The sequence below is a fragment of the Marmota marmota genome, unplaced genomic scaffold (genome assembly GCF_001458135.2).
Source record: "Marmota marmota marmota unplaced genomic scaffold, marMar, whole genome shotgun sequence".
NCBI lineage: Eukaryota > Metazoa > Chordata > Mammalia > Rodentia > Sciuridae > Marmota > Marmota marmota.
This window is the reverse complement of record NW_026000164.1, coordinates 3,987,385-3,998,150: the sequence shown is the minus strand read 5'-3', so window position 1 is coordinate 3,998,150 and position 10,766 is coordinate 3,987,385. Positions and strand designations below refer to the sequence as shown.

Genomic DNA, 10,766 nt, shown 5'->3' with positions numbered 1-10,766 from the left:
ACTACCTGCATCACGTCTGCTCAGGGACACTTGCACCTCCTTGGGAGCCTGGACCCTTGGCCCAACCTCTTCTCCTGACTCCCCGAGACTAGGATGGCAGTAGCTCCCTGAGGGACTTCCTCCAGGCTGTTCAGTCTTCCTCTAATTCCTCGTGACTCCCCAGCCCCCCAAAGACATGTTGAAGTCCTAACACTCAGTGCCTCCAAATGACTTTATTTGGAAACAGGTCACTGCTGATGTGATTAGCTAAGGTGAATGAAATCATATTACAGTTGGGCGGGCCTTCGTCCAATAGGACTGATGTCCTAATAAGAAGAGGAGAAAGAGATGTCCAGGGGAAGATGGCCGTGAAGATGGAGGCAGAGATGGGAGGGCTGCATCTCAAGCCAGGGAACGCCAAGGTCGCTCAACAAACATCCGAAGCTGGAAGAGGCAAGAAAGGGTTTCCCCCAGGGCCTTCAGAGAGCGCAGGACTCTGGTTTCTCCAGGACTGTGAGGCAATGTATTTCTGTTGTCTTAAGCCATCCATTTGTGGTACTTTGTTAAGGCAGTGGAAACTGATATACTGGTTATCAATCATGTATATTGAATTCTTTCTGTTAAAATAACTGGTGTAAAGCCATGTCTGCATGGAGTATCCTGTTGAAGTGGCCGTATCGTCACTAGCAGGAGAAACTGTGCTGCACAGAAGCCCAGGGACAGAGAGTTGGAAGTTCATCACTGTGGTGATGTTCCTGGGAAAGACTTGTGACAAATGACCAGGGGATGGGATCTGTGTGCCACTGTGCCCAATCTCAGGGTGCTCCTCTTTTTATGGACTTAGGTGAAAGGTCTTGGGGGTAAGACTGATAAGCTCCTGTGTCTGATGTTTCTGATATGATTTGAGATGCCCAAGTGTCCAAGTGCTCCTGATTTAATTTTTTTTAAATATTTATTTTTTAGTTGTAGGTGGACACAATACCTTTATTTTATTTATTTTTATGTGGAGCTGAGGATCAAACCCAGGGCCTTGCACGTGCCAAGTGAGCGCTCTACTACTGAGCCACAACCCCCTGATTTAATCTTACTAATTATTTTATTGGCATGAATAAATTATCGACCAATTTGTGCCTTATGGTTGATCTGGGCAGATGGTGGTTGTTGACTTATATAAACAAGGCATGGAGTCATTCTCTCTTGACTCTTGTCAAGATGGAGTGACTCAGGCAAACTACTGCTTTGGTGTAACTCAGGGCTAGGCCCAGCCTGAACACTGCTGTTCTATACAGCATGAGTATAGGGCAGAGCACAGCCTCCTCTCCACGGAGCTCTAGTCAGTGGGGGGACTTGGAAATGGTCTCTAGTCAAGTAAAGCTTGATTTTGTCAATTCAGCTCAAGGAGGAAAAGTATTTCAAAGGGAGCACCTAAATTTGAACAAGGGACCTCTTGATCTACAGCCAATGCTCTATCCATGAGCCATGCCCCCTTTTATTGAGAACAAGTATAATTAGTCCCTGTTTATAATTCCAGCTACACAGGTACAGGTGCTCATTCTGTCTCTGCAGAGAGCTGTGCATCCTGTCCGACTGTAAATGGACCTCCTGTGGCGTAATTATCCTTCTTTTGCAAAAAGACACCATCACTTCTTGGCACCATCTTGGAAGGCCACTGAAGGTTCCATCTGAAAATGCAGCCTGTGCAGCTTGGTGCACAGACAGAAGACGAGCCCAGAGGGAAGCTGCTGCTTTTTGAACAAGGACTGGAACCTTCATTCCCAGCTTTTCACTTGACATCACTTCCCAATAACCAATGGCATGGAGCCAACATGACCCCTAGGTCCCCTGGAAATCCTACCTCGGTTTCAGGCATTGAAATTTCAGATGCATCTCGCCTTTGTCTCATACCTGCCCTTCGAGCGGCAGACTCACTGTGCACTGGTTGCTGCTCCAGCCCTTTGAATTTTTTCTACTTGCCTAAGTCCACGGACACAGAACCCTCCACACTGCAAGCTCCACTCAGCAGGTGCATTACGGACAGGAGCAAGGTGCAGAAGAAGCATCTGACTTGTGTTGAGCTGGGAAAGAAGAAAGAAAGAAAAGGGAAGAGCCAGCAGAGGGGCTGTGACTTGTTTCCAATTAATGCAGCCCGGCTAAATCTGCATGTGTCTATTTCCTATTGTCACACTCTGTCTCCTCTCCTCCAGGAGGAACTTTCCTTGCCCCTGAGTCCCTGAGGATGGAGACGTGAGAAAGAAAAAGGTCTTCTCCATCTTCCTTCAATAAAATCGGTTTTGCCTCATTCCTCCCCTCAAAAAAAAAAAAAAAAGAAGAAGAAGAAGAAAGAAAGAAAAAAAGAAATGAAGGAAGCAAGAGCAAAGTAGCCTTTTCTTGCCCAGGTAACTTTAATGATCATTTTTTTAAATATTTTTTTTAGGTGTAGATGGACACAACAAGATGCCTTTTATTTTTTAATGTTTAAAAAAATATTTATATTTTAGTTTTTTTTTTTTTTTTAGGTGGACACAATATCTTTATTTTTATTTTTATGTGGTGTTGAGGATCGAACGTGGGTCCGGCCCGTGCCAGGTGAGCGCGCTACCACTTGAGCCACATCCCCAGCCCCTAATGATCAATCTTATTTAATAGAAAGTCCTGTGGTTGCAGCCTGAATTCAGCAATTAAAATTTCCACTCCACATAATGATCAATTCTCTGGAATCATTTCAACTACTCTCCTCACCTAGTAGTGGGTGAGTTGGGACAGGCCCTTCTCCTCCGCCTTTCTCCACCTAGCATTCAGCCCTTGCGTTCAGAATGTAGAGAAGAAAGGGACAATAAGAAAGCACTTAGTTGACTGGTACTATATTAAGGCAGATTTTCTTTTCTGGGTCTGCAAGTGTTTAAAATTATCCTTGGGTCAGGCACAGTGGTGCAGGGCTCAGGAGGTTGAGGTAGGAAGATTGCATGTTCAAAGTCAGCCTCAGCAACTGAGCAAGGCCCTAAGCAACTCAGTGAGACCCTGTCTCTAAATAAAATGCAAAATGTTCAAGTGCACCTGAGTTCAATTCTCGGTACCAAGAAAGAAAAAAAGAAAAAAGAAAAGAAAAAGAAAAAGAAAACACCGTTTCTCCCTTTACCAATTCACTTAATTTTTTTTTTTTTTTTGGTAGTTGTAGATAAATAGCATGCCTTTATTTTATTTGCTTATTTTTATATGGTGCTGAGGATTGAACCCAGTGGCTCACACATGTGAGGCAAGCTGTCTGTCACTGAGCTATGGTCCCAGTCCCTCTTTTTGTTGTTGTTGTTGTTGTACCTTTATTTTATTTATTCATATATGGTGCTGAGAATTGAACCCGGTGCCTCATGCATGCTAGGCAAGCGCTCTACCACTGAGCTACAACCCCACACCCCAGCCCCTTTACCAATTCTTGATCTAGTTGAAACTTGATTTATCCTAACTTTGTGGAGGAAGTAGAAGAACAACTTTATTTTTGCTTGACTTGAGTAAAAATAAAACAATGTTGCCTCTTTATTGTTGAATGTAGTTTTAATTTCTCTGATTTCTAGCAATGTTGAGTATCTTTTCATAAATGTATTGGTCATGACAATAACCTCTTCTGTGAATTCTAATTCTGTCTTTGTCCATTCTTCTGCTGGGTCAACTATTTTTTCTTTTCTGTTTGATCTGTAGGGATTCTTTTTTAAAAAATAACTTAAACATTTTTAATTGTTATAAAAAACCATAAAATATAAAATTAGCCATCTTAACCATTTTAAATGTTCAGTTCAGTAAGGTTAAGTACACTTCATTAATATAATCCATCTCCAGAAGTTTTTCATCTTGACTATATTCTGGTACAAATCCATTCCCAACATCTGTGTTGCAAAATTCAGTCTCTTGTTTGGGAAGTTATTTGCCATATAAAAATTTAAATTTTGATATAATCAAAATCATCTTTTACAGTTATTTTATATAAAGATTAGAATGTTCTTTTCTAGTTCATGATTTGTGTGTCAGAAACTCTAATCTGGGCCATATTTATGAATGTAAATAATGAATAAATATCCTCTTCTTGGCCAAACTTTAATCTGGTTCCTGAACCTTCCCCAAGCCCATTTGTGTACTTCCTTGTAAAATCCAGTTTTAGCCAAGAGCCCAGCTAAGTCAGTTTAGCAAGAACCATCCTTGGTGTCTGATTGCCTTGTGTATCTGATCAGGTTCCCTGTCCTCCTCCTCTGCGTTCCAGGGACTGTCTGGCCATGGTGGCCTGTCTCCAGCGGGAATCTCGTTCGGTTGGTTTTGCAAGAATCCCACTTTCTCCTCTCAGTGTATTTCCACTCACTGACCCGGCTGCTCCTTGGCTTACGTTTTCACTTGTCCATGCTTTAGTCAGAGTTGAAACCCGTCTCTCTTTCCTCCCTGCAAGACGTGGTTGCCGTGGTCTGTGTACCCATCTCAGTGGTCCAGAATAGAGTTTTCCTCGCTCTGCTTTAAGTATCTTTGAATAATTTTCTCTTTAAGAGTATGCATAGATGTGTGTGTGTGTGTATGTGTGTGTGTGTGTTTTCTAAAAGTTTGAGTTCATGTTTAGGTCTTTATTTGGATTCTTAACGGAGTGAGATAGAGATCATTTGTGATGTTTGTTTTTTCAGTGCTGGGGATTAAACCCAGGGCCTCACACATTGTTAGGCAAATGTTTTAACACTGAACCTGCATCCCAGCTCTGTGATTTTTTTTTTTTTGAGACAATGAATCCAGTACCCTTTATTGAGTCCACCATTTGTCCACTGATTGGTGACACCATCTAGGTCTGGATATTCTCAAATCACACTTCATCTAAAGCTGTCCAATAGAAATATAATGCAAACAACAAATGTGAGCCACATGTAATTTTGTTTTCTAGTAGACACATTCAAGCAATAATAAATTATTAAAATCATCTTGATTCCATATTTTACTTAATCCAAAAATATCAAAAATATTGTCATTACAACATGTAATTAATATAAAAAATATTAACAAGATATTTTACATTTTTTTGTAATGAGTATTCAACAATCTGATGGGAAGGACTTTTTCATGTGTTCTCTCTGTGCAGAATGTTGGAATGCCTTCCCCACTGTGGAGAATGTCTTCCTTACAAAACCAGCATCCTCAAAATAGAAGGTAGAAAACCCTGTTCTCCAGGACCCTTGCAGAGGGTTGTGGAATGGCCTCGGCTGCAAGGAGCTGATGCTCTGGTTCCAGGCTTGAAGGGGGAAGAGGAGGGAAGGCGCAGAGCCCTTTGGCCTGCAAGGGAGCAGTCACTGTTGTCCTGCTATCAGGGCCTGGGGTGGGAACACAAGTGGCATGAGGACTGGTTTCTGGAAGGAGAGTAGAGGGTGGCACCCAGCGCTGGGTGCTGCCTCGGTTGTTTCTCCACCAACCAACCAGCTCTGCAGCTTGGTGGGGCGTCCCTCCTGGGAGGTTAGCCTGAGCCACACCTTCCACAACTCTGACCTTGCAAGGAGCTTTCTAATAAATGTCAACTGCTCAGTCTTGGCTTCTAGGCCCTGACTGACACAGGGAGCTGAATCTTGAGGTACCTACTGCTTCACACAGAAGAGTGAGAAGTGGATTTCCAAGAAGGCTGAATTAAATCAGGGCTTTTCAAACTGTCTCTGGTGAAGGGTCAGCTTTATTTATTTTTTCTTGTAATCTGTCCTGGATCAATACTAGCCCATCAGACTCACAGATGTTGAGACGCACACACCACCAGAACTGACCATGGCAGATTGTCCTGGACTTTGTAATTACTGACTCTCAATTTCTGAATGGTTCACAGCACAGACCAGCAACAAAGAGTTGGTGGACAGGTCCCAGGTCGCCAGGTCTACAGGATGTGCTGATGGAGCCTCTGGTGGCTCTTTGCCTTTCCCACTCTTCTGAGTCCTCTGCAGACCTGCTTTTCCAAACCAGCAAGAGAATCATGCACAGTAGTTCGGAGCCATATCCAGCTGGAGAGCAATGGCCGTGATGCCGATGCGGGAGGCTCACTGCAGGAGTACCTCTCATTTCTCATGTGAAGGAAAGGAGGTTCCTGGGGCAGCTTAGGGCAGAGGAGCAGCCAAATGTCAATGGTCCCTGGAGTGTCCCACGTCTTGTACAGAGGTGGGCTTGGACCAGGCATACCCGGGTAGACCATAGACCCTGCAGCCCTCACATGCAGCACCATTTTGGCATTTTTTTTGAAGGGGGGGGACATAAACAAAATAAGGCAAAAATCCAGAGTCACTGTGTTTCATAATTATGTAATTGGTAAAGTTGTGTCATGCAAAACTTATGTGGCAATAATCACCATCTCTCCAATGTCCCATCTATAAAGACCTATTATATGAATATCTGCTGGTTTCCAGAACCAAAAAAAAATATATTTCTCAGTTGATGAATTGGGATGTTTTAATTTCTGTTTGATTATCAGGAAATCAGAAGATAATATTTGTGTTCCCAGTAGTAGCAGCTTCTAACGACAGCTCTTTGGAATAAATGTCTCTTGCCTTTTCTAGACATTCAGGTCTTGCCTCCTATAGCACACATTTGTCTGGTTAGAATTTTATTGTGTTTTTATTGTAAACTGTCTCAGATCCAATTCTTTTTAAGAGGAAGCATGGTATAAACAAATAAAATGAGGAAAGTAATAATTACTCAGTAGGGAGAGAGAAAACCTAGGGCAGGCTCCCACCCTCCAGGAAATGATTATGGCTGAGGACTTAAAAATGAAACAGGAAAAAATGTGACAACAGGAACACTTCAGTTTTCACCATGTTGGGAAAATTCGATGTTGGGAGGCTGGATCTGCCAGATAACAGGGGTTGACTTCTCCTTAAGAAAAGGTTGGAATAAAAAAAAAAATAAATAAATAAAAAAGAAAAAGAAAAAAAAGATTTTGATACCTTCCTCATTTAAATATAAAAAAGAAAAGAAAAGGTTGGTGACACAGGGGGCACCTGGATTTGAACCAGGGACCTCTTGATCTGTAGTCAAATGCTCTACCCCTGAGCTATACCCCCAGAGGACATTGTTGGTTCATTAAACATTTTCATAAGCACAGTTATTCTCAAGTTATGCTATGGCCATCCCTGTCTCTTTGGGAGTTACCCAAGCTGCTGTTCTGCTCACCCACCTCCACACTTGCCAGAACCTGTTTCTCTTCTCCAAAATATTCCCACCTGTGCCCACCTAAGCATCTCTCTCCCCAGCCCACTAAAACACTTCTTACCCTCACCATTATGATGATGATTGTGATGATGATGATGATGATGATGAACAAAGGTATCTCCCTATACCACTTAATATCTAAGAAGTTTTCTTTCTTTCTTCTTCTCTATTTCCATTCTTTGGCTTGGTTTCCTGCTAAGAGCCAAGTATATGATGCATGGCATTTTTGGTCGAAAGGTGACGCCAGCTAGCCATTGAGATGATATGATTATGTTAAGATTTGCATTCATATGGATATTGGACTCCTGCTGTTCACCTAGGCCGGCTACGGGACTCCTGGAGAGTTCCCATTGGTTGGGGAAGTACAGTAGGAGGGAGTTCTGGGGGAGGAGCTCTCTCTGCCCTCCGGGAGGAGGCCGCGTGGGTGGAAAAAATCTTCCTGGGCGGTACCGGACATTGGCGGCAGTTTCAAAAAATAAACTTTGTTCCTGCTTGAGTGGCTCGTGATTTTGTGCCCAGCCAGACTGCGGCAGTTTCCTTTTGCAGGGACCAGGCCTGGGCCGTAGGATGCTCTCAGGAGCTTGGCTAGCCCCACTGAGGCTAGGCCAATTAAGGGGCAGCCTCAGGTTTCTGGAGGATGAGGAATATGTAAGGTTAACTCCAAATGTCAGCAAAGCTGTAGGCCTTAAGCATTTGTCTTCTTGCTCTGAAACTCAAAGAGCCTCTACCTAACAGTAGTAAATGTTCTTGTCCTGAGCCTTCATCAATTATATTTCTGTTTTGAGCCTTTCTTGGGCATCACACACTACTATACTATTAGATATGGTTATCCATGGTTTTGTTTAGATTGGCCTGTGGCTTTCTTTTTGGAATATGGTCTTTTAATTTATTTCATATCAGGAGCATGCAAACTTCCTAGGATAATTTGGAGAGATTTTCACAGTTTTCCATGCTCTGGAATATTATATAAAACACAAGAGTGTCCTATTCCTCTCTACATGTTAGGGAAAACTTGGCTGGAAGCCCTCTGGATGTGGTGACTTTGTGAAGAGGTGCTCCTTGTCTTTTAAATGTGTTCCATCATTACTGGCCTATTCAGGTGCCCCACTTCTTCTGGGCCATATTTACTGATTCATTTTCACCAAGAAAATGGAATGAAGTTGTCCATAGTATTCTAGTATTCTCTCATACTGTGAAAATTCACTTAGGCATGTTTTGGTTTTCCTTTATGATGTTGCTCATTTTTCTCTTTGGTTTATTCTCAGTTGGACCACTTGAATGTTTGCTGGTTTCTTTGTGGGGTGCTGGAGAGGGAACCCAGGGCCTTGTACATGGGAAGTGCACACTCTACATCTGAGCTACATCCCCAGCCCACTTGCTTATTTTTTTTGAGGCAGAAATTGAGATGCAACTTCAGTTACCAGAAGTTGGTCTGCATGTTTTTTTGCTTCATGTACATTTGAAGCTCTGTTAATAAATGAATACACATTGAAGATTGTTATATTTCCTTGATGAATTGATCTTTGCTCCATTAAGGATCATCCTTTTTAACACCAACAATTTCCCTTATTCTGAAGTCTACATAATCTGTTGTAAAGTAGCCTCTCCATCTTCCTTTTGGTTAATGTTTAGCACATCTTTTTCTCCCTTTTAATTTAAAATGTCTTTATACTAAAAAGACATATATTTAGTGTTTTTGTAGGCAGCATATAGTTGTTTTTAAAAATCTACCTTAACAGGGGATGTGGGGATGTGGCTCTGTGGTAGAGCACTCACCTAGCACGTGTGAGGCCCTGGCTTCGATCCTCAGCACCACATAAAAATAAATAAAATAAAGATTTTGTGTCCAACCATAACTAAAAAATAACTATTAAAAAATCTTCCCTAACAATCTCTGACTTTTAATTGGAATCTTAAACCATTTGTACCTAAAGTGATTGTCTGTGGGGTTGCATTTGTATCTGTCATGTTAGTACTTAGGTTCTGTTTGTCCGATATGTTCTTTATTCTTTTTCCCCTAACTTTGGATTGAGTATTTTTTAATACCTTTAGTTTTATTTATTTATTTACTTATTTATTTACGTGGTGCTGAGGATCGAACTCAGTGCCTCGGATGTGCTAGGCGAGAGCTCTACCGCTGAGCCACAACCCCAGCCCTGGATTGAGTATATTTGTTGATTTCATTTTGTCTCTACCACCAGCTTATTAGCTATTCTTCTTTGTTTTATAATTTTCACTGGTTCCTCTAGGGATTACAGCATCATCTTTAATTTAACACACTTTGCTTTCAGCAATGTAATGCCACTTCACTGATGTCGTAAGAATCATACAGAGATTTCCCTTCCCCCACTTTGCCCTTTGTGTTGTTGATGCCATAGATTTTACTTCTTCTGTGTACTGTGAGCCCCTACTACATTGCTATTATTTTTGCTTTAACCTTCAATTATCTTTTTAAAAGATTTAAAATGGGAATTAATAATTCTGTTTATCTAGATATTTACCATTTCCAATCCTCTTAATTAATTTAATCCATATTTTCATCTGATATTATTTTTGTCTTTGCCTGAAGAACTCCATTATTTCCTGGTCTACTGGTGTTGAATCCTTTCAGTTTTTGTTGGTCTTGAAAAAAATAGTGTGTATTTCCTTCATTGTTAAAGGTACTTTCACTGAGATAGAGCTCATGGATACAGAATGAATAGCATTTAAAAAAATTTTTTTAGTTGTCAATGGACGCAATACCACTGAGCCACAATCCCAGTACAACACCTTCATTTTATTTATTTATGTGGTGCTGAGGATCAAACCCAGTGCCTCACTCATGCCAGGCAAGTGCTCTACCACTGAGCCACAACCGCAGCCCCAGAATGAATAGCATTTTTAAAAAGATGTTCCTTTTTCCTCCTCTCTGAACAACAAGGTTCTAATGTGAAGTCTGCTTTTCATTCCTCTGTGAGAAATGTATTCCCCCTACTTCTGAGTGTCTTTAGTCTTTTTCTCTTTATCACTTGCTTTTGGAAAGTTTATCATGATGGGCTTTGGTTTGATTTTCTTTGTGATTCTCATGCTTGGGTTTGTTGAGATTCTAGATCTGTGGATTTCTAGTTTTCATCCAATTTAAAAACTTTGGGCCACTTAAAAAATATTTCTGTCCCTTTCTCTTTGCTTTCTTCCTCGGGTGCTGCAAATAGGTGTATACCAGACTTCTTGTACTTGTCTCACAGCTCACTAAACCTGTGCACCTGTTTTCTGTATTCTTCTCTGTACTTCATTTTGTAGCTTATACTGCTGGGTCTTTAAATTCAGTAATCTTTTCTTCTAGAATATCTAATCTTGCTATTTTATATTTCATTACAATGAAGCGTTTCATTTATCAAAGTTATATTTGAGTCTTTTTATATCTTTATTCTCTTCACTTTTAGTTTCTTTTTCATACTTGAGTGTGTTTATAAGGCCATCCAGCTCTCTGGCTCCCTCTGAATTTGGCTCTGTGACCCACTCCCAGATTCACTCCATGGACACGGTGTCCCTCCTCCCCTTGCCTGCTCCCAGGACGGCCTCCGCTGTCTTCACTTCCTGGCCTTTCT

The 10,766-nt window shown here is 41.4% G+C and overlaps 1 non-coding gene across 1 annotated transcript; it reads right to left on the bottom strand.

The window, feature by feature from the left end:
• Positions 1–6,959: 6,959 nt before the first annotated feature.
• Trnac-aca lies at positions 6,960–7,031 on the bottom strand. The gene has a single exon. It is a non-coding gene; the product is annotated as a tRNA-Cys (tRNA).
• Between the last annotated feature and the right edge of the window lie 3,735 nt (positions 7,032–10,766).